We start from the raw sequence: 23921 nt of genomic DNA on the forward strand, positions 1-23921 counted from the left end.
AGGATTCTTCTGCCAGATCACACACTCGGAGTGTTGAGATGACACATCTCCTCCTACCTGTCTTTGATCAAGACAAAACCTGTTGCTCCAAACCTGGGCTTAGACTCTCAGAAAATGGTCCACTATGGCTATGACTCTCTGCCCTGTGCTGCTTCATGGAGCTGGAAGCTTGATCCTGGACCATGCAGAGGAAGAACCCCTCCAGAATACCCTGGTTGGGCTTGGCATCCATTTTACCCCTTCACCACCAACAGATCTGTAACACTGAGGACTTCTTGCAGCATTTGGATGGCTTCTCTCTGCTGTTCCGTGCTGATTGTCAATAACTAGATGGACTGTTGGCATAGTCTGAACAGACAGTCCCACTGTGCCTGTCATCCAGTGTTTATAATCTTTAGTTCAAGTCTCATAAAACACCCAACTGCTGGTGTTGGAATGATAAATCAGCATTGCAGAATTTACTCTTGCTTCCATGCAGTACTATCAATCACATCCAATATATATTTTATAGTGCTTCCCTTCGACTTAACCTTAACACTGTACAAAGCACAGTGTTGGGGTTTGAGAACACCACCAGCGTGTATCTGAATATGAACAATTACAATTGAGTTTGGGGGTTGTGCTGGATCTGTATCTCTGAGTGGAGTTCTCAAGCTTTTATGAAGACAACAAAGCCCCTGCTCCTCGCCTTGTGATGCCTTAGCCACTTGTGTCATAAACCTGATAGAAAGAAAAAGACCAAATACATTAACCTTTCTGACTCTGCTTAGTCTAGTTTTCTCCTAGCAAGGGAGAGTCAACACTGCATGAATACATTAGCACAACAAATAAGGCGCTAGTTGGCACTTCAAGTGGCTCCTAAGATCTCTTCACAACGGTGCAATATGCTGTCAGCAGGACAAGCCAGGCACCGCATGCCTTTATTTCTCATTCACTGAAGAGATACTGGGCTCATCGTAGGCTTTGCCCAAAGGCAAGAGTGGTCACAGCCCCTCCCAAGGCAAGTGCTGCTCCAAGATGTCCTTTTCCTGTGCTCTGAAAAACATTGCTAGTTCATAAATTTATGGTGTGGGTTCAAATGTCTCCCAGAAGTTCTTCCAGCTACAAATATGGTTTCACCCTTCAGATGCTGCACTGGCAGCAAAATCAAAGCTTCACCACTGCCAGGACGTTCCAGCCTGGAAACAGTATTTTTGGCTAAGATTTCTCCAATCAACCTAATTCCCACTAGTCAACCACAATGGTCTGCTCACATGAAGGCAGCACTCTTCATGCTTTGTCTATAGAGAAGCAATCCCATGATTTTGGTGCTCTAGGAAGCTCTTCCTCAAAGGTAGATTTCTCTGTGTGAATCATTTAGACAGGGCTGTTCTCTCTTTTGACTTGCTATTGAGCTGTCTAGGAGACAGCATTTAAATGCAAGAAGGCAAAACAATAGTATTGACTGTGCGTTGTCTGGGTTTATTTAATTCTGTAAAGCAAACAGCTTGTGTGAAATGCACTCCAGGTAATAAAATCGTATTGCACATTTGCTTATAAGAGGGTCACCAGGGAAAGCAAATGCGCCTGTACTCAGCAATAAATATTTGATTCTGTGTTGCACAGCAGTTATTCAAAATGAGCGAGACTACTGGATCCAAGAGTGCTGCCCTTTAGGACTCAGCCTGTCAAGTGACATTGCCCTGTACTTTTTATCCAAGTGGATTTCATCTCCACGCCATTATTGCTGGGTGATACTCAGGTCTTTAAGTCCAAGTTGCACCGAGCTTGAAAAACATCATCTGATTACCTGCCTGACCCTTCTTTGTTATAGGGAGAATTGCTTCCTTATTATTATTTTTAGTTATCACTATGTCATAGCATATTAAAGGAGCAAAATTTAAAACACACGGATGCTTTTTTCCGAGAGGTCAGAGAAAGACTGAGATTTCAATTTAATCACTCCTAAAATTGCTTCTTCCTTAGCTTTAAAAATGCCACAGCTTTAGTCATCACTGAGAGGTTACGATCCTATCATATATTTATTTTCTCTGGTTTTTGTACAGACTTAGAAAAATACCATATTCCTGACAAATTTCCAGTCGTCTGAAATTTAACAAGGAGTCATTAATATACTTTACACATACATCTCTCTAGAGAGATATTCGCAACATTTATCACCTATCTAGCACTTGATAGACTTTTATATAATGCTCAGCCTAGAGAAATGTAACAAAATTCCACAGAGCTTAAGCGCATGCAGAGATGTGTGCCATTTCCCCTTAAAGTAAGATTTAATCAACACAGTGCCACCTCAACCCTGACCAGATGATCAGTCAAAGCAGCTCTGAGTAATATCTTGGGAAGTCTGAGCCTACAGACAATTACAGACCACTTAATCACAAAATTTAATCAAGATAATAATTAGGCGCTGCATCCTGTTTAATGCACAAGGATGTGAGCCTTCCAGCTCCCGCTGCCAGATCGGAACTGAACACAGGAACGGGGGGAAGAATCAGCAAAGTCAACAGACTATATCCTTGATGACAGCAGGAAAACTGAACGCGAACAGCTTGCCAAATCCTTCAGAAGAACTCCAGCACTTCGTGCCAGTCGAAAACCCAACCCTGCAGGATTCTTTCATAGATCTGTTTCTTCAGAAGACCAGCTTAATAGCTTTTATTTGATCAGGCTTGGGAGATAAAGCCCAGGGTCCTGGCACAGTCACTGCTTTACTGATGCTTAGCAAGCACTTTTTGCTCAGATAAACCTTGCCCTGCACAGTGGACAGGAAAGGAAAAGCTCTATTAAGTGACTTTTTCAAGGTCAAAATGAAGACTACAAATCTGCCAGCCCTCTGAGCCACTGTACTACACTGCCATGGTTGGGTCAGCCTTGTAGGGCAAGCAAAGAGTCACAAGACTCTAGGTAATGAATTGTTTGAGGTACCACATATTTACTGTAAGCTAAGCAAAGTCACTTCCTAGGATAGATGCTATTAAGAGGATTTTTCCTTATTTTCCCCTAACTTCAAAGCGCCGCATCAGGCTCCTTGTTAGAGCCTAGTGACATCCACCCATCACTGAGCTGGAGGAAACAGCAGCAGCAGCAATGCATCTGTAAGCATTACAAAGCCCAGAAACATGAAGGCTTCGAAGAAAGAGCAGAGGGGTGCAGAAAATAGACTCGATGACCCAACTTGCTTTTCCAATTTCTACAAACCCCCTGGGTTAAAAACAGGATGAAAAGTAGATTTATCTTCTCCCCCCTTTAAACCAGTAGGGATACTGGCTAATATTTAAAATGAGTAGCTTCTCATAGTGGGGGGCAGAAAACCAGCTCTACAGACTGATAGGGCAGTGAAATCCTTTCTTTACACATATAAGACCTTAACAAAGAAACAGAAAAGAAGTAGAGCTGAATGATGGTAACTTCAATCTTCAGAGCCGCTGTTAGCTACAATGAATCTCTTTTGTAAATTCAGCGTCTTGAGCTGCAAATACTTATCAAGAGTGTTATTATCAGCAATTGTGAGCCTGCGAACAAGAATTCCTACTGTATTTTAATGGCTGCTGGCCACATCCATCAGAAAGGGGACTCTAACGGACATACAGTTATCATTGTTCAATTTTTAATGAATATATGGCATTTCCATTCATTATTTAAGTGACATTCAGATGTAGTTTCAGTCAAAGCTGCCTCTTCATAAATGTTATTAGCTACAAATGTGCCTTTAGTAAAATATTACACTGTGCTAAAATAAAGCGTTGTACTGATAATCAAAGGAAAATGAATGGAAGGAACTAAAATTCACAGCGATGCAGTCTGAACCCATCCACTCAAAAACCTCTTTGATTTTGACAGGCAATTTCACAGAGCCCAGCACCAGAATGCAGAGTCAGGCACACACCAAGACACAAGAAACACCTTCTCCAGACTCTTGAGGCTCACACACAGGCTGCTACCCGATCATCCGAGTCAAAGCAGGTCTATCTGTGGTCAGTTTGACCACAACTCAATAATACTGTCTGCACATCCAATATACATGCCCCTCTGGACAGTTTTACATTCATTATCTAACAGTTGGCACCCGCACTTTGGAAAACACCGTGTGTGTTAGTGTTTGGGCTGCTGAATGTGGTTCACTGCAGTTCCAGCTCTGCTTTTCTCATGGATGCTTGTATATTTTGATAAATTTGTGTGCTGAGGTATCTCAAATTAAGCACTCAAATGAAACATCCTAAATCTCACCAGGTTGAAAACGCCAGCCCCAGTCTGCTCACTATCCAAGCCAGGAAGCAGCTATTTGTTTCCTCTAAAATAATCCCAGCTCAGCAAGACACTTAGGCACATATCTAGCTTTATAAAGACAGAGTGGGTTTCCCAGTCACTTAAATAATGCAGATGCAAATGCTCTGCTGAATCAGGTTTATAAAAACCCAATAGCAGTCAGTAATAAATACTGTGACATGCAAGAGATGCTCTGCAGCCAGGAGGTTGGAGCGCTCTACTGGGATCTGTAATGCAGTGCCCTCAGTAGAGCCATGGGATTATCCCCACTTCCCTTCATCCTGCTCTATTCACCAGGCTGAGAGCCACACACAGTCCTCCTCCTCGCTCTGTTTGGGAATGTGTCTTTATACAGAAGACATCCATTATACAAGACTTACCCTGGGTTTCCCTGCCCTGCTCTCCTAACTGTGCATTTGACATGAAAATACTGGCACAGTGCCTCAGATGGCTGTCTGAGACAGGAGGGACAAAAGCAGGGATAGTTTATTTGCTAGAGCAGGAGGCTTTCCTTCTGCAACAACTCTGTATTACATTGGGTTCATTTCTACCAGGATAAAAGAGCAAACTCACACTTCATTGGAGTTGTGAACCTGTCCCCACTAACATTATACATGGAGCATGTCAAAGAAACATGAAACTGGGCCCTGCTAAACCTGGCCATCTCTGATAGACTCTGCTCCAGGAAAGGGGCAGAGAGACAATAAGGATGCCTAAGTGCAAACCTGTGTATCTAACACCTTCTGATAGCAGCCCTCTTCCCACAGTGGAACCTAAACTCTGCAGGGACTTTGTCTTAAAGGTAAAAAAGAAAAGAACAGTAATAAGGATAATAATGTGCCAAGAGGTAATAATAGCAGTAATGGTGATAACAATAATAATGTTCCTAGAGTTACCTGGTGGTAGTCACAGTAGTAGTCGTAGTAATAGTAATAATAATTATAATGTTCCCAGAGGTCCCTGGGGTGATGTCCCTGCACAATGCATCTTGGCAGGAGTGAGTATTTGACATCCATCTCATGGCTGCACACAACAGGCACCTAAACATCAGGCATTCCTTCCTGCTTGTGTTTCCTTGGTGTCTCCACATTGTATGTGTTGTGCCCAACACATGTGGACAAGACAGGCTTTTGCAGAGAAGTCAGCCACAAGCACTGGGTTTTATTCCTTCCCATCACTGAGTGTGCTGATCAGGATCTCACCTGCAGGACCAATAATCTGTGCCCTGAAAGAGGATATCCAGTACTGCTTTGGTTTTATTTGGAGGGGAGCAGAAGCTTGGGAGGTACTTCTGGGTGAAGTATGCTCAAGACGAAAGATCTGGAGCACAAGAAAGGTAGCCTCCACGTAGCTTTGAATAAGGCCTTCGAAAAGGCATGACTTCATGCACATAGAGGTCCTGTGGAGGATCTGGCCCCGACTGATGTAGAATATATAAGTGACGCTTAGTGACTGAAGGAAAAGAAAACAAGCAAAACAATCCCCTAATATTAGCCATTTTAATAGCTTTAGGAGATGGACCATCAGCATCAAGAAAGATAGAGACATGGAGAGTTGTTCTAGAGCTGACTGCAGTTTTCTTAGAGTAAATCTGGATTATTGCAGCCAGTTTTGGTGCATACTCATCCTAAAGAAACACATAAATTTCTCCATGCACAGATAATGCAGCTTTTCCTACACTTTGGGTAAGCCCTTCAGAGATACCCACTGTGTGATCCTGAAGGTTTGACTTCATGAAGAAGTTGCAGTGGGAGGTGGTTATCTTTCAGCCTGGTTGGAATCTGTCACTGCTGTCATTTTAAAAGGCCATTGTGAGGAGGCATCTCATCCAGGCTGAAAGAAACAGCATCTTCATCTTGAAACTCCTTCTGTGCGGCAGGATTATTTCCATGGAGTCACAGGTCAGAAGCACCCTCTCCACCGCTGCTCTCCAGCAGTTAAGATGCTCTCCAAAACTTGCATTTCTATTTCTCTATGCCTTTGCTAGATTTAGAAAGGAAAATTAAAGCACTATTAGGGGCTAAAGGGTCAGGCACATACCCAGCCAACTAGCTGGCAATGACTCCACATGGAACAAAGAGATTCCAAACCGAACTTTTTTAATGAGAAGGATGGCCAAAAGCCAAGCAGACATTGCAGAGGATACCTCATTAAAGAAATTGATAACCCTAAGTCAGGTCAATCTGTTTAAGTAACTCAATGGCTTCAGTCAGATAGGAATAGATCTGTTTAATTTGCCTTCAGAAAAGCAGCAGCACAGTGAGAGCGGAGGAGGAGATCTCATAGAGAGCCATAAGCTTTCCATAAAAGTTGGTAATCAGGGGAAGTTGCATCTGTGGTTTACTCACTTGGAGGAGAGACATCTCGCACACAGTGAGCTGAAACACAGTTGTAGGCAGTGAGAGCAACCACACACAAGGAGTGGATCTGCACTTGGCAGCATGTGCTAATGTCGTGGGATCTTCCCTGCACAGCCACAGCCTGCATGGGGAACATGGGGCTGACCAAAAGAGCCAATCTGGCAAATGGCAAAACACTAAATATAAGGCGTGAGCTAGAACCTGATTTCTTTTTACAGCTTTGCAGCACTTTGGCAAGCTTCAGCAGGAAGAAGCAAGATGATTTGGCCCTGCTCATGGCAGGGTGATTTGAGCTACATCATCTTGAGGTCCTTTCCAACCCAAACCATTCTGCGATTTTCTGCTGGAACAAAAAGCTCAGAATATGGCTCTTGTTTGGAAAGTCAAGCCCAGGGGCCCCAGATGGGAAAAAGTTCTTGTAGTTTGAAAAGACCGTGCTGTGAACTAAACAGCACTGCTTGGCCTCCACCAGGATTTCCGCTCTGCCTTTACTCACCCGTGCTGACAGCAGGGTTATCACTTCAGGATTTCCATGATGCTGAGTACAGCAGAGCAACCAGTGCGCTGTGCATCTAGGCTGCAAACTGCCAGCAGCCCGAACAGCATCTTGCTAATGACTGCTCCTTATAGGGCACCGTATCAGCAGTAATTAACAAACTGCTGCTAAGCCCAGACCTCTCATTTGCAGGTATCCGGCTCACCTCATGGATATGACTATGGGGCTTATTTCATCACTGAGCAGACAAACGACATCTTTAAGTAATTGCATGGTTTTGTAATAGGTAAATAAGGACTTTGCTGCAAAAAAATTAAAAATAAGCCTAGCGCTGGGTTTGTTACCAGCAGATCTCAGCAGTAACCCAATAGGAGGTTTTGTTATGCCTGGACTTAATTTACCTTTTAGAGATAATGTATAATAAATTATCATAATGATTAAGAGCCAAACAGTGTAAATTGAGTCCCTGTCACCCAGGCTTCAAGTGAACCTTAAGCTTTATTATGTACAAGTCTACACAGTAATGAATAAGTACATCTCTCACAGGCTTTTGCTCCTTGCAGGCATACTTTGAGAGGTTTGGTGCATGTCAGCAGCCCCAACCATTAAATACCTTTTAGCTGGACCTCAGAAATCATAAGGTTTTGAATTCTTTGAATAGACCTTCTGGTCTCAGCACTGGAATCACACCTGAAAAGCTTCTCCTGCTAATAGGAAAGTTAGAAAACAGTACATGGAGAGACTCCCACATTTCTACCCAACCTGAAAAGGAGGCGTTTCAGTGAAATACCATTAAGATAACCATGACAACATCATTAATCTTATCAACACAGCAATAATCCACAAGACTAAAATTGGCAGCTACAACATCAAGTGAAACCCATTTGTCCGGAACAGAGTAAATTATTTTTTAACCCTGGGAAAAGGCATGACATCCCAATTGAAGGCTCTCCTGATTTTCCTTAAAAGGGGCCCTGTTAGGTACATGCTTAACCAGGGATATGAGGATCACAGTGGTTGTGGCCACCTCTGACTGCACCAAAATCACCTGCCTCATGGGCATAGGACCACAAAATGGTCTGGGTTGGAAGGGACCTTACAGCTCATTCAGTTCCAACCCCCTGGCATGGGCAAGGACACCTTCCATTAGATCACGTTGCTCAAAGCCTCAATCCAACCTGGCCTTAAACACATAACAAGGACCTCCAATACCCTACCACACACACAGATGTCCCCTTTGGGACGAAAGGAGACCAATCCAGGAGCTACACAGGTTGGAGGGATGAGGATATTTTAGGCAGAATTTTGGTTACATGATTACGATGGGCCATTAAGCTGTTCTCCTCTGTCTGGATTTGTTGTTGACTCAACAAAGGAAAGTGCAGAGGGCTGAATACCTGCCAAGCCTGTGCAGAGCCATTGTGCCAAACAGGAAAGAAAAAAAGGCAGTATAAAATCAGAAGGAAGCTACAGACACTTGTTTTCCCTTACACCTGCAAAACCAAAGCTAACTTCCCTTTTCTCTCAATGGAAAACCTGAAAATGCAAAACCCTGGGAGAGAACTACCCCCTTTGCTGTGCACACATAGTGGATGTTTAACAATCCCACCCCAAACTTCACTACCTGAAGTCCAGAACTTGCACTTGTTCTTATATGGAAAATGAATGATAAAGCAATGAGAAGGGTGAAAATCAAACCTGATGAATGCCCACGTTCCCAAGACAGCCAGCTCCGAGCAGGTGGACACAGCAGGAATCACTTGCGTCTCAAGAGCAGCGAGAGATGCATGATCTGGATCTGCAGAGAGCTTGGGTCAGTCAAATGACTTTTTCAGGGCATTTTGCCAGAATGAAGCAGAATGAAGCAGAGATAATCCGCTGAAAGAATGCCCCACACAGCAGGGGAACAGACAGATGCTTCCTGTGCATGAGATTTCAGGGCAGCATAAGATCTGTATCAGGACACACATTCAGCTTGGTCAGCAGCAGCAGGTCAGAGGCAGAAAATAAAGGTAAAAATAATGCAGAATATCACAATGCAAACACAGAACTACAGCTCAAGCGCTTTGTGTTGGGAAGTTGTCACTCCCTGAGGCCTGGCATTGAGAAACAGCAGCAGCCAGAGCACTTGGAGAACCATCCCAATGCAAAGCTGCATGCAGGCAGAGAGTAACCTCTGGGACTCTGCAAACCCAGGTATTCCTGAAAGGCTCAGTTTAAAGCTTTGAAATAAGGAAAGCATCACTGGGAAGCAGACTTGCCATTCACAGCAAGTTGAAATGCAACTTTTGTTTTAATAGCTACCAAAAAAACCCCGAGCCTGCTAACATGCTATACAGCAGAGGTCTGTTTTGTTTGTCTTTCTGGAAGCATCTGTGTTTTGAAAGCGTAAGGATCATCCATCCCAGTCATTTCAGACCTCAAAAGTAGTGCTCGAAACTTAGGTTTGGTTTGTTGGGGTTTTTTTTAAGTAGTTCCTTAAATGTCTCAAATTAGGTGATTAATAGTGTCACTAGCAGACTTCTGGCTTCCTGTGGTCAGACTTTCCAGTTACATCATGTGCTCTTTAGCAACATCATTCCTTGTCTTCAAGTGGTTCAGTGTCTCAGAGGATTTTAGATCACATCATATCTAAGGCTATAGCTGTCCATTGAGTCACGCATACTCAAAACACGGTGAGTTGAACACAGACACACAGAGAGGAGCGCTGTGTGGCAGAGGTGTGATGCAGAATCTCAATCCAAAATCATCTGAACAAGGAGCATGTTTTTACATCCCACAGCTGCATTTGCAAGGCAGTGGTCATAGAATCATAGAACAGTCCTTTTACTTCTCTACAGAATGAGCAATAGAATAACAGAATCACAGTTTAGGATGGAACAGACCTTTACAGGTCATCTATTACAACCTTCCTGCAATGAGTAGGGACATCTTGAACTACATCATGATACCCAGACCCACATCCTGCTTTATTCTTTCACATGTTTAGTTATTAGCAGAGCACAGAAACGACATTTCTGTACTAAAGAAAATTCATTTTTACATTCTCTCATTTCTTTGTGAGAATTGCCAACAAAAGCACTCTTTTCACAATGACAGTGAACACGTGTGAGGGCAATGGGCTGTCAAACTCAAGACAAACGTGTTATGATACCAACGGTGACTTGCATACACAGCAGAGCTATTCTACTGAAAAAGAGCTCATGAATCCGCTGCTATAAAACATCAGATAAAATGATCTGAACAGTCTGAGCAAAGAGAAATTGCCACAGAAATTACAACTGATGAGGAGAATTTCCATCCCCAGGCTATCACCAGCAACTGGGGTTTCAAAAGACCACCAGAAAGTTGTAAAAGGCTCTTTAAGATACGAAAAGACATTCTCCTCCTCAGCCTTTTGGAGACAGCGATACAACCGAAAGCATACAGAAGGTTCAATACCTGCATATCAGGAACCCTGCTTTTCTGGGTTACTCAAAACTGTAGCAGAGAGGCAAGTTTTAAGGTCAAATAGACTTTGACAAAGCAGCAACACCTCCCTGGAACTTAAATCATAGAATCATACAACAGTTTGGGTTGGAATAGAACTTCAAAGCTCATCCAGTCCAACCCCCTGCAATAAGCAGGGACATCTTCAACCATTTCAGGTTAATTGTGTTTGCCCTTTGGCATCGAGCTCACAGCATCCTTTCATGCAGGGGACAAGGCCAAGTATTAAATACTTGAGGCAGTTGTTTTCTCATGTGGAAAACAAGCACTTCGGGGTTCAGTCACTGCATTTGCAAGTGCCTGGGTCGGTCTGGACCTCTCATCCATGCAGGGGAAGACACCAGCTGGGTTAGTTTTCAGCTAAGCCATGCATCTTAGCATGAGTGACTATCTGGGGTTTGATTCAGGAACCTGAGTCATGGGGTTTCAGGGCAGTTCTGAGTCAATCAGGCCAGTAATACATTTCTACCTTCCTATGGAAAGAAGAGCAGATCCTGTTAATTCTGAACCATAAAGAAGCTTCTCCCTCTCTTTCACACTCATCTACAAGTGACTACACCTATCTGCTGGATGTTTTTTTTTCAGTAGATTATCACCAAAATATGTTTTTTTTTTTCCTCTTTTTTGTTTCATGGGTTAAGAGGAGCTTGCAGGCACAGCTCTATTGACTTTCAATGAGGTGCACAGGGCCCAGTGCTGCTTGGGCTCTGAAAGCCTCTCATCAGCTTACCTGATGGACACAGCCACAGGGGCTTCAGTTCTCCACAGAAGAAAAACACAAAACCAGTGTTAGTTCCCTTGGTTTAGATGCCCCAGCTTCTACCCTCTGGCATTTGCAGCCCTAGCAAAGAGGTTAATGGGATCTCATTCCTATTCACTCTGGGACAAGACCCATGTGATCTTATGCTATAACTCAATGCCTGAGCAAGCCACCAAGGCTTCTTTAACTGTAAACAGAGATGAAGTCCCACCTCCACAGCCTGTTTTTTCGATGTTTCCTCTAAAATGAGACAAATTACATGCCAGAGTAACTATTTGTCTTTGTGACCTATAAAAGGAGGACAGATACCCAGCTCTGACAGCAGCGCGTGCATTGCTGATGCTTGCGCTCCGATACATCCCACACTGCTCTCCTGCACCCTAAGCAAATTCCCAGCACAGAAAAATGCTCCCTGCTCCAGAATTGCTTACCCCCTCCCCATACTCTCATTTCATAAGGTGAACAGTTAGTTACCAATCCAAAGAAACCAAAGTATTCTTCAAAGCAAACGAAGCCACAATTCCCTTGGCAATGCTGGAGAACACCCTTCTGCAAGGTGATTTTTAAACCATGGGGTCTCAGCAATGTATTATTCCCAGGATCAATTCTGCCAATAGCTCTGTCAGCCAGCACCACTGACGATGCACAAGATTGGCCCATGAGAGCCACCCATGAGACCTGCAGAGAGATACAGAAACCAAGCCCTACCCTCAGCACTGAAAGGCAGGACTTGTTGCCAAACATAAGAATGATTTTCCTTCATACCTTAGTCATGCCACATGTTTTTGCTCCCACTGTACTTCCTAAGAAAATGAGTCCCAGCTCTTTTCCTTGTGGTTTGTTTTCCCAGCTCCTCTGAGCACTGACTCCATTTGATGGTTTTCCCTCACCCATTTTGTCCTCACTGCCAACCCAGGACACCCAGAAGTACAGTGTTCTCTGTGCTTCCTCATCTGAAAAGCCACAGAAATAAATAATAAAGACATGCCTGAGAACAAAAGGCACTGAGCTGCCATGATTGGGAAGCACTGAGAACTCAAAACCCCCTTCCCCAGCACAGACACAGTTTCCACACCCCTGTACCCCTTCTGAGTGCTGCAACCAAGAGGACACAATGTTGCTCCAGGTTTCATCCTACTAGAGAAGTGAAGATGACTGTTGTGGTAGCAGCTCCCTTCACTCTCCACGTCAAGTGATGTATGAGAGTAATATCCCTCTGGTAGGTACCAAAGTAATTGCAGTCGTGTGTCACCTCAGGTTACAGAGATGCCTGGGCAGCAGTAATTCCTCTGTGCACAAGGTTTTCTGCTTGAAAAGGATAACACCTCTGCAGCTACTTTGAGCCTGACTGCCCTCCAAACTATGACCCCATGGGGCACTAACTGTGCACGTGGACTGATTCATTCCCATACCCACACATCCTTCACTGTTCAAGAGTCATCACGGCTCGACATCCAAGGACGTTCCACCTCTTTACCAAGCAGGACTACCAAATCCTGTTGAGGGACACCTACTCTCAACACACTGCCAATCAGATGGTTGCAACACATCGTAACCAACATGTCTACTACCTATCATAGAATGCTTTGTTGGAAGGCACCTTAAAGCTCATCCGGTTCCAACCCCCTGCCATGGGCAGGGACACCTTCTACTAGACCAGGTTGCTCCAAATGCTGTCCAGCCTGGCCTTGAACACTGCCAGGGATAGGGCAGCCACAGCTTCTTTGACACCCTGTACCAGCACCTCACCACTCCCATAGTAGATGAGCCACATTCATTCTTATCATCTAGCAGATGAAGGGTTTAAAGGTTGTGGAAAATAAATGCCATTTAGTTAAGACCCTCATATATAGGGAGTTCAGATACTATAAACTACCTGTCCAGCAAAAGGAAGCATCCTTTCTTTTATAAACAGGTATATTTAGGAGCAGGTAAACATTAAACACTCATTTCCCCATCCAAAACAGTGGAGTACCTAGGAATATTACTTAGGCATATTTTACCACCTCATCAGTCATGTCCGCACAACATGGGATATGATATGGAGAACCCTTAAAGGAAGAAAAAAAAAAAAGAGCCCATAAGTGCTATTTATCCTACTGAAGTCTGTTTATACTACAAACTCAAAGGTTCCCCATATGCCCTCATGACTTTAAACTTCTGGTGTCTGTGACTTCCCCACAGAATAAGCCGTCTGCATGTCAGCTCTTTAGCAGTAGACGCCTAAGGAGTGCCAATACTTCAAGTGCACTGTGCAGGCCCATTCAGCTCTGATCCAAAAGCTTTTAGCCTAACAGCCCATTTATAAAGGATAGAAAAGAAATATTAATTAAACCAGACAAGCTCTGAAAGAGGTGCAAAGTAGCAGCTACAGTCTATAGCAAACCCACACCAAAGTGGAGTTCACAGCTGTTCTACTGTAGAAAAACAAAACCCTGTCTTTCAATCCAGTGTCCTATCCAAAGTCTATCCCCTTTTGCTCTTGTTAAAAATGAGCAGTCTCTATTTACCTAATCTCTATCAACAGGACCCCTCCCAAAGGCTGGGATCAGAGATAGTATCACGGACTTTTGTTGGAACAAAGATAAAGTAAATGTTATCTTGTTTGCCTGGAACTGCAGGCCAGTGCTCAGCCTGTAACTATACAGTAGCTAGGAATAAGCTCAGATCAATGTTGTCACTGAAACCCATCTTTTCAAAGCAGTGCCTATAGCAGCATTGCAGGTAGAAGGGCCAGCTGTTAACAGATGTTGGGAAGTACTTGTCCTTGCATCAGCAGAATGTGTTAGACATATTCTGGGTATTTCGTAAATAATAGACAAGTCAGCCAGGAATGGTTTCCTTCATCATGGATGGGTTGATAGATAGTTTATGTGTATCTATCTTTATACAGATACATCTCCAGGTGTGCATATATATATAGACACACACAGATATATATATTATATATGCATATATTTCCAGGTGTGTATACACACACACACATCTGCTCCAAGAGGTACCTTGTGTAGGGAAAATCTGGACTCAGCTAGCCCAAATGCTCCATCTAAACCTGCTTCTGTTTTTCCTTCCCATACACTAAAAGGTAAGAGAGGTGATCCCATTTTTTCTTGTTGTAATTTGGGACCTCACAGTGTAGACCTTGCTAGTTTTTATTATTCCCATATGTGGCACAATTCCTTTCCCATTGTTATTCACTGACATATTGTCACTGCAGGGGATAAAGGAAGGAGAAGGCAGAGCAATGACACGAAGCACAAGGTTTTAACCTGAAGTTTATTCTTTTTCGGCTGCCTGAGGCTGCTTGAAGCCTGACCCCAGTTTTGCTGTTTAAAACAGGAATTACCCAAGTGACTCACCTCTTGCTGAGAGAGGGAGCACTGGCTTGTTCATCATATGCCAGTGTGGTCCACTTGTCTATGCTCACAGCAAGAACCTGATTCCTGCAATTTATTCCTGGGTCTGCCGTGGACTGCATTTGGGGAAATCACAACAAAACCTGGAAAGCTTGACTATTTTAAACTGCTGCTTCCCTTCCCAACAGACTCTCACTGTGCAGACTTGTTTAAGTTCAAATACTGAGGCTGAGACTTGTGCTTACACCGTCTCATTCACATAGTCATTAGCAGCACTAAATTGGAGGAGAATGTGCTATGAAATTCAGTCATCTGGTACCATGAAAAAAGTGCTGGCATGGTTGTTTGATGTTCTGAGAGGGGCTGGTACTCCAAACCTGGAGATACCAGAGCTTTTCAAGTCCTCCTCATTATTTGCTTTGCAATGACAAAGGAAACAGTAAGGGCTTTAATCCGTAAATAATCTTTCCTTCAGGGATCTGGGAACAATCTACAGGACAGAACATTTCCTCCACAAAATGTTTCATTAAAGTGCTGCTCACTTAATAGCAAGTTTGGGGAGAGAGGAAAAAATAAAAAGGAAAAGAAAGTAAGTGATGGGTTTTTATGCAAAGCCACAATTCCTGCACCTCTTCGCTGCTGTTGTGCTACAAGCAGCTTGCTTGAGTTTCAGGAGATTTGGCTTTGCATAAGAATGTTTCACAGAACAAGAGGGGGGGGGAAAGATACTTAAACACAAGGGAAAAATTAAGAGGGAAAATGCAAGATAAGGTGGCCAGATGAGGAGTTAAAGGCTCCGAAACCTTGATCTTGGAACATCAAATAAAATACATCTACTTACATGCAGGCTGTGCCCCTCTCCTAAAAGTACACCCCTTCTTGGTGCACAGATATTCAACCTCAGATCAAAGCATTCTCAAGGGTTCTTTTTCTTTCAGCCACTTTCAGTCACTTCCTCCACACCTTGATACATCAGATACAGGGCAGCACATTGGATTTGAGTTTTAGTGCTGTACATCACCAGAATCGATCAGATTTCAGTAAAAAGACCATGTAATGATGATTTCAGGAAGAGGGAGGATTCATTTTTCTGTGATACTGCAAATCAATATTCATTTTAGAGTAATTAATTCCAGCAGCTACAAGACTGGCAACACAGACGATGCCACTTCAGGTACCCAGTACTGCCCAGGTACCCTGCAGCAGTGCAAGCTACAGGCTTTGTAACTAAGACAGATTTATGATGGGACTCCTATGTCCAGTAATCACCACTAGTGAGACAGTACAGGTTGCCCAAAGAGGTGGTAGATGCCCCATCTCTGGAGACATTCAAGGCCAGGTGGGATGGGGCTCTGAGCAACCTGATGAAGATGCCCCGCTCGTTGCAGAGGGGTTGGACTAGATGACCTGTAAAGGTCCCTTCTAATCCAAATCACTCTAAGGCTCTTCTACCCCCAACTTCAGAGGCAGAGGACTATGATTGCAGCTTACAGGAGCAGCAAATACAAGAACAGCTCCTAAGGGAGTCCCACTGCTTGTCCAGGCAGAATGGGGTAAAATCCTGGCCACAGCAAACTTGGTAAAAGCAACAGACAGAGGAAGGAACTCAATAGTCTGATTTGCAGTGGCTGGTTATATTAAGGATACTGGAAAATGCATTGATGATCCTGGCTAATAATTAAGAGCATCAAACTAAAACTTTGGGCCAAATCATGTTCCCATTTTAGTTCGTTCAGATCTGTGAAAATGAACTGAATTACTCAAGATCTTTGTTGACGTAATAAAGCTGGTCATTTTGGCATTGCAGTCCACAGATACTCATTACAGAAGCTAAACCACAGGCTTGCTCCAGATGGCTTGTCTCTATGACACAGCATGCATCCAAGGCACTTCATAAACTAATCACCTACTGATCATATCCCTTCGATTAAAAATTACTCAATATTTCCAAGTGCTGGCAGTCATTTTAGAAATACCAGAAAATTATGAAGTGCTTAGCCAATAATGCCCAGCTTTTCCTACATTACAGAAATGTCAACTAAACAACATTAACCAGTTTGGTAACCAGTTTATATCTGGCACACGGCATATTTGGAAGTTCCTCCACCTCTACATCTGTTGTGGCCACAGCCTTAGTGGGACCTGCTGCAAGCAGAGATGAATGGGGAAAAAATGTCTTTTACCCTACAGTGGGGGTACAGATAGAGAGAACTTTTAAAGCAGTTTGATTCAATCAAATGGCAAAAGCTGCAAAGGAAGCTCCAGCATCACTCCTTTGTGATGATGTGAGCCTAGGTTGATGAACACATTGCTGCACAGGAGAGGACGCAGAAGGGGAAAGCATTGCTGAGCAGTGCAGGGTTAACCAGGAGATTTCATTCCCCCACTAAATCACACATTTGCTTACTTGGCTGTGCTACTTACTCTGGTTTGCATCAGGTGAATATAGAAAAGTAGCGGGGTGTGGACCTGAGATGATGAAGATGGGTTTTTTAATGAGAAACAGAAAAATACAGAGATCTCAGTTCATGGCTTTCCGATTTCCTTCTACAAGGTACAGACACAAAACCAACTGGGGTTTTTATTCTTAATATAAACTCCTCTGAGCATGGCTCACCAGCTATTTCAGTTTGAATCAATGAAGTCTCTTCTCCAAGAATAGAGCCATTAGCTCCTCCAGTCTCTCTGACAGACAGGCAGGGTTTACATTACTCATGGCTAACAACTTGGGGTAACTAGCAATAAAGCTAAATTACGCCTTTGATGAAGTAGCACACTTCCTTATTCATTGTAAAGAAAATTAAGTGTATTCTCCAGTCAAATGGTGCATGTCAAATTTAGTTCAATATACTTAACGCTGTAGCCATGATTTCAGCCAGGAAAAGGTGGCTGAGCTTGACAGCAGGAGCAGATGTTTGTATGGGATAACTGAACCAGTGTGTTCAAAAAAATCTTCCTGTACTGCTCCTTTTTGACAAGAACTCACTGGTTTTTCACTATGCTGGGTGAATTGTGGGCTGTAGGGGTCCTGTGGTCCACAAAAACAGGACGCTCCGTGGTCATCTAAACAACCTTGCATGCATCTTGTCATTTCCCTTTGGGACTACACCTTGCTTGTCTGCTCTGCTGGGACAGCTATCTACAATCTCTTCCCAAAGACTGTAATTAAGATATTTGATTCAGTCACTCATGTCGCCCATGCTTTTAGTGTTTATAAGTATTAACAACCCTGATTGCTATATAGCTATGTAACTACTACTGTAGTTAAAAGCTGGGAGCATCTCAAATAGTCGTGGCAAAGAGACAGTTATTGATCGATCAAAGCAGATAACAGAATTCAAGGATAAAATACTCAAAGGGAATAAAGCAGGCCATCACATGAGGCCACCCATCTTGCTCCCTGACATTACATGGCTGCCTTCAGGTAGTTCAAACACTGTGCAAGTGTGTCACTACATCAAAATTGTGCTTTGCCACAATGACAAATGTGACTTGAGAGTATGCATATGTAACTTGCATACATTAACATAGAAGTTTCCTTTAGAGCAGCCCTAGGAAAATGTGTATTCAGCTTGCATTTTACCATGTCATATGGACAAGTATGGTATAAACACAGCCTTAAAAATGATCATGTAGACAATCAAAACGCAAACAAAAAGTGTATTAATTTGGGACTATAAAGGAGTTGGCCATTGTGGTTCTTTCCCATCTCAAACCTGTACATTTGCCTTCGGTACTTCTCAATGAACACCAGCTGAACTTGTGCTAATAAAGATGGATTTTCTTCACAGCAAACAGATAAGCCATAGCCTTTCTTCCAGAAACCCCAGCATTTTCAGCTAACAACTCCCCCCTGTTCTAGGTTGCAGACCTTTTCTTACAGATGCCACTCCTAACTAGAGGCCTGGTGTACCGGCTTATTTTCACTTCACTGCTAGCAATTGGAGTCACTGCAGGTCATTAAAGAGACTTGTCCGGCTGAACAGCCTCCAGAATTGCAATGAAGCAGTTACCCGATATCGTCGGAAGAAAGGCGCTATGCAAATAAAGAGCACTGTGTTTTATCAGAGGGTCCTCTGATTACTATCTCTTATTAGCCCAGTAGAGGTAAATGGATTCTAGCCTGAGTTTTTGCAATAGTTTCCTGGGTAGAAACTCTTTAGTTCAAAGTAAAACCTGCTAAAGAAGATATAGCCCACTTAGCTTGACAAATTTAACAATTAAACTGTGGGAAGCCAAGCTTCTTTTCTCATATTTACAGGTCACCTGCCTTGAGACAATGTCTGAAGTACAAGCAGACCTTCAGGGCCAGATTCTGACTTCATTCAGCATAGCGCAAATCAGGAATAATCCCTTTAGAGATTAGTAGGAGCGAGATCTGATTCAGGTTCTCGGAATTAAGCACAAACCATGTGCTTGCTGGGTTTATTCTAATTCTGCTAAGCACAAAGCAATTCTCCTTTAGCCCGTCCCTCTTGCTCTGTCTAAAGCTCCCTGAGCTGAGAAGCACAGGAAGCGCTACTGATAACACCCAACAGAAAATGTTTGTTATTGCAAAATACTTCTGCTTGCAAAGTTATTTAATAAGGCTTGCAATTAAACAAAACAAAAGCAAGCAAAACACAAATGAACAAAAATCACCAGAACAACCAACCCTTCAAATTACAACAAAGTTGTGTTTAGAGATCCCTCCAGACCCCCAAAACACATGAACTACAGCAACCATTTTTAACAAGAAACCAACACATTTAATTACTCTGATTTACAGCATCTGTCTCTAGTTCTGGGTATAAATCAAAGGAAAACATAAGCAGAGCTTTTGCCAGATGCATTGCATACATCCTTAGGAAGCATCCCAACAGGAATGCCAGCATTGTTACAAATGAATGCAATGTCATCTTAAAGTCACTGTGTCCTTCCCCTGCCACTGTCCCCTTTGAAAGTACAGGCAATAAAAAAAAACCAACAAACACACCATCAAGTCCCTTGCTTTTTTTTTAGGTAAGATCAAAAAACAAATCACCACACTGATGAAATTGTGCATCACTGTGCAACTCTACCAAAAGGACAGAGACTTTCCATTCATTATACTTATGGTACATCCCTGATAACATACCAGTTTGCATGTGCACCTAAAGAATCCTGCTGAAAGAGGCTAAAACATAAGTCTCCATCCTATTTAGATCAAGATACAATTCTCACAAGTGATGGGGAACTATGAAGTTACCCACTGAGGACAGCATGAGCCTACATAAATAATATTCTCATTTGATGTGGAGTATGATGCTTGCACTGTTCATCCTCCCAAAATAGCCTTCCGAGCAGACTGAAGGACACCTTTAATTCTACATGCTAGCTGCACTACTCTGTTCTGCACAAACAGCTTTAACTCTCCCAACACCCAAGCTGCTCTGCAGGTTCCCACTACATGCCCTGAAGATCACTCATCAGGGCATGAAATCTTTTACCATGTACTGTTGACATGGATCCCGTGGCCTTTGAGGAGGAAAAAAGCCTTGTAACAATCTCATATCCCAAGAATTCTGGGCAGGAAGCTGAAATTCAATAGGAGCTATAAGTGGACTGCCAAAGGCAGTCAGACCTATGAAAGCATTTCCTTTGGGAAGGGGAAGCTAAGTTTGTAATGAAGAAAACTTCATTTACCTTCAGCTGGACTTTGGGACAGAGATGACCAATGGCTCTGTTAAAAGTACTCTGCTATGACGACTGAAGAGTCCCATTTGCTTTAGGTAAGAAAACCATCACCCAGAAGCCTGTTCATACAAATGCAGTGCGTTTTAAAGATTATGAGAAGGCACAAGCTTTGTAAGTCTCATTAAGCGGATGACAGCTTCAGCAGTTGATTCGAACACACGTGCTGAGCAACATGCCTGTGCTGACTCAGAAGGAAGCATGCTTCCCACTCTATCTCTGAGAGGTATTTCGGGCTTGACTTCAACAGTCTCCAGGTAGTGAGCGGATCAAGCCCTAATGAGCTCATTAGATATGACAAGCCTATGCTCAAGGTTACGGTGCGCGACCTTATTCTCTCTTGGAGAAAGGTGAAACCTTTCTGATGGAAGACAGGATTAAACTGAAACCACAGTACTTGGTATGAGATGCAGAAACACCTTAATTTCCTTGGAAGTCAATACTGTGGGTGCCAGCCAAAGCAACGCTGCCATGTACCTGCTCAAGACAGCAATCAGCTCACGAGAGTATGGCAGCTGGAAGGGGAGACCTGAAAGATTGGTTCTGACAGCTATAAAAGCAGGAGGGTTTTTAATATTCAGGTGTCAGTGGCCAAATAACAGAATTTCTGCCTCTAAAAGCTACACTTGTCAAATGAAACCTGATTAGATACAGAAGTAAAAAAGGTATCCAGGTTTTGACAAATTCAGAACAGTTCCCTTTGTAGAGGTGAAGGAGATGCTTTTCAAGATGAGCAAGTCTCTCTGGTTTTACCCTCAACGTGACCCTTGAGCACCAATGGCAGAATGACACATCTCACAGTTCAAGTGAGGAGGATGCCAGCAGCGCAGGAGCAAGTGGCACCAGTGTGAACAGCACCAAGTATCACCCTGCAGAAGAGATGTCTTTCTTCCGAGAGCTGGAAGAGTTACATGCCAACCTAGCAATCCCACCTTCAGTGTGCGCACCTCTGCCAAGCAAGCCTGGAACACACAGGAAGCACAGCTGGTTGCCTTGAGGTCTCTTCCTCCACCTCCAGTCTGTTCCATGAGAAGCGGTGTTCAAGGCCAGCTTGGACATAGCCTTGGGCAACATGGTCTAGTGTGAGGTAACCCTGCCCATGGCAGAAGGTTGGAACTGGATGATCTTAAGGTCCCTTCCTACCCAAACTGTTCTACAATTCTGAAACTCCTCACTGAGGATGCACACAGATACCTTCTGCATCAGTGTATCACAGCCAGTAATTTCCATGCAAGACACTAAAGCATGTAAAAGTTGCCCTGGCAGGCAGCAGCCAGACTCATAATACTGTTTTCCAAGTTCAGAGACATGACGAAAGTGTGGTTAGTGGCTCTGAGAACAACCTCTGGGAAGAGCTGCACCTTGATGAAATGCAATTTTCCAAAATGAAGCTGTGCTAGGGGTTTTTCTTCATAGAACACAAAGAATCTCCAAGTTTGTGTGTGGTAAACCAAATCAGAGAACAGTATTTTGAACAGAGCTTCCTTAGGAATTCACACACACCCCAAGAAGAAAAGTTGGATGTGTGGGTCCCTGACTGCCTGCCAGAGGAGGATCTAACTGCTTTCTGCTGCACTAACATCCAACATGTGGTCAGGCCTGTTCCCACAGGACAACTGTTCATTCTTCCAAAAGAACAACTTGAAATGGGGCAAACTTCTCAAGATTGTTTGTCAATTAGTGTGATGACAGTCCCCAAAGAGAGGACTGGGGTATTTAAAGCCACAGAGACAAAGGACTACTATCTAAACTGGGGTGGGCGAAGCTCTTCTCCAAGAAACAATAGAGGCAGTGAGCACTTCTGGCTCAATCTGGTCAAACTTTAGCTTTAGACAGCGTGATTCACTCAGAGCTTTTATAGGTAAAGAAAAAGTGTGTAAGCTCCTTTTAAGCTAGCAGAAACAAAGCACAACGAATAAGTTCCTCTCCTATGCCAGCAGCAGGTCAGATGGCATCACAGGAAACAAGCAGCCTTTTCTCCTGGTGCTCTGTAAAGCAGACAACCCCGCTCCGAACGAGCTGGGGTGATCATAATCATCATAACCTATCGATTCTTCTCCTTCCAAACCTTCAGTTTTTCCCCTCTTACATAAATAAAGATCCCAAAATGACTTGCAGTTACATAGCAACATGCTCTGCAAACACACTCAACTCAGTATTGACAGGAGGCTCTCACCTTGAAGAGAGGCAACTTACTCCCAACTCCTTTGTTTCATTGCTACTAGCAAATGTTTTATCCACTTCTGCAATTACTGTATCACCTTGTATTTTCCAGCAACCTTGTATTTTTACAACTTGTGCAAACCATGTGACACTGTCCCACATGACATCCTTGTCTCTAAGCTGGAGAGACATGGATTTGATGGATGGAACACTCAGTGGATAAGGATTTGGCTGTATGGACACTCTCAAAGAGTTATGGATCTCAGCTTGATGCCTGAGATCCCTGACAAGTCACATTCCTTAGGGGTTGGTATTGGACTGAAGCTGTTTAACATCTTTGTTGGTGACATGGACAGCAGGATTGATGCTCCTTCAGCGAGTCTGCAGATGACACCAAGCTGTGTGGTGTGGTTGACACACTGGAGGGAAGGGATGCCATCCAGAGGTACCTGGACAGGCTCAAGATGTGGGACAATGCCAACTTCATGAAGTTCAATGAAGCCAACTGCAAGGTTCTGAATATGGGTCAGAGAAATGACAAGCACAAATACAGGTTGTGCAGAGTCCAGACTGACACCAGCCCCGAGGATAAAGACTTGGGGACTTTGGTCCACAAGAAACAAAACATGACCTGGCAACGTCATAACGCAACAGCATATCTCCGTATGGGAGAAGGATGTTTCTCACTGTTGTAAGTAATTCACAACGGGTAATGGGTTCAAACTTAAACAGGGGAAGTTTAGATTGGATATAAGGAGGAAATTCTTTACTGTGAGGGTGGTGAGGCACTGGAATGGGTTGCTCAGGGAAGTTTTGAATGCTCCGTCCCTGCCGGTGTTCAAGGCCAGGTTGGACAGAGCCTTGGGTGACGTGGTTTAGTGTGAGGTGTCCCTGCCCATGGCAGGGGGGTTGGAACTGGATGATCTTAAAGTCCTTTCCAACTCTAACTGTTCTATGATTCTGATTCACCAGCTGACAGGAAGTCCTGAAGTAATTTTGAGCTTGCATATCTGACTTACTCAGATGGTCTATAACATAAACTTGACAAGACAGGCTGTGATGCAGTGAGGCAAGACTGCCTCAGAAAGAGGCAAAGGTATCTCTGCTGCACTTTGCTTTATTCCATGGAAGTTACACCCAGTTATCTCAGACCAGTTCAAAAGGTTGCTGCTTCTCTTCTCCTTGTAATCTTGATTGTGCGCAGGCTGTTTCTAATTCTCCTAATGAGCATTAAACTGAGAAGCAGGGAAGATCCTTTCTTTACTTGAAATGCACAGAACTCTCCCTGAAGAGAAAATCTGTGTGAACCTTCTGAT

General features: G+C 43.5%; 2 protein-coding genes across 4 annotated transcripts in view; both read right to left on the reverse strand.

The window, feature by feature from the left end:
• Positions 1 to 23921, reverse strand: part of ZFAT (zinc finger and AT-hook domain containing) — a 983920-nt gene that overhangs the window by 454949 nt on the left and 505050 nt on the right. The window lies entirely within an intron of this gene.
• ST3GAL1 (ST3 beta-galactoside alpha-2,3-sialyltransferase 1) overlaps positions 1 to 23921 on the reverse strand; it is a 71049-nt gene that overhangs the window by 43927 nt on the left and 3201 nt on the right. The window contains exon 1 of one of the 2 annotated variants that reach the window (XM_061374116.1): positions 8824 to 9553. The exons of the other annotated variant lie outside the window; for it this stretch is intronic. The gene's annotated coding sequence lies outside the window, so the exon portion shown is untranslated. Of the gene's footprint in view, positions 1 to 8823; positions 9554 to 23921 lie in introns of those variants that run through there. 2 annotated transcript variants of the gene reach the window in all.

This window comes from Neopsephotus bourkii, unplaced genomic scaffold (genome assembly GCF_033783945.1).
Source record: "Neopsephotus bourkii isolate Nb327-2 ecotype Australia unplaced genomic scaffold, CSIRO-AGI_Nbou_v1 NB_1637, whole genome shotgun sequence".
Taxonomy (NCBI): domain Eukaryota; kingdom Metazoa; phylum Chordata; class Aves; order Psittaciformes; family Psittacidae; genus Neopsephotus; species Neopsephotus bourkii.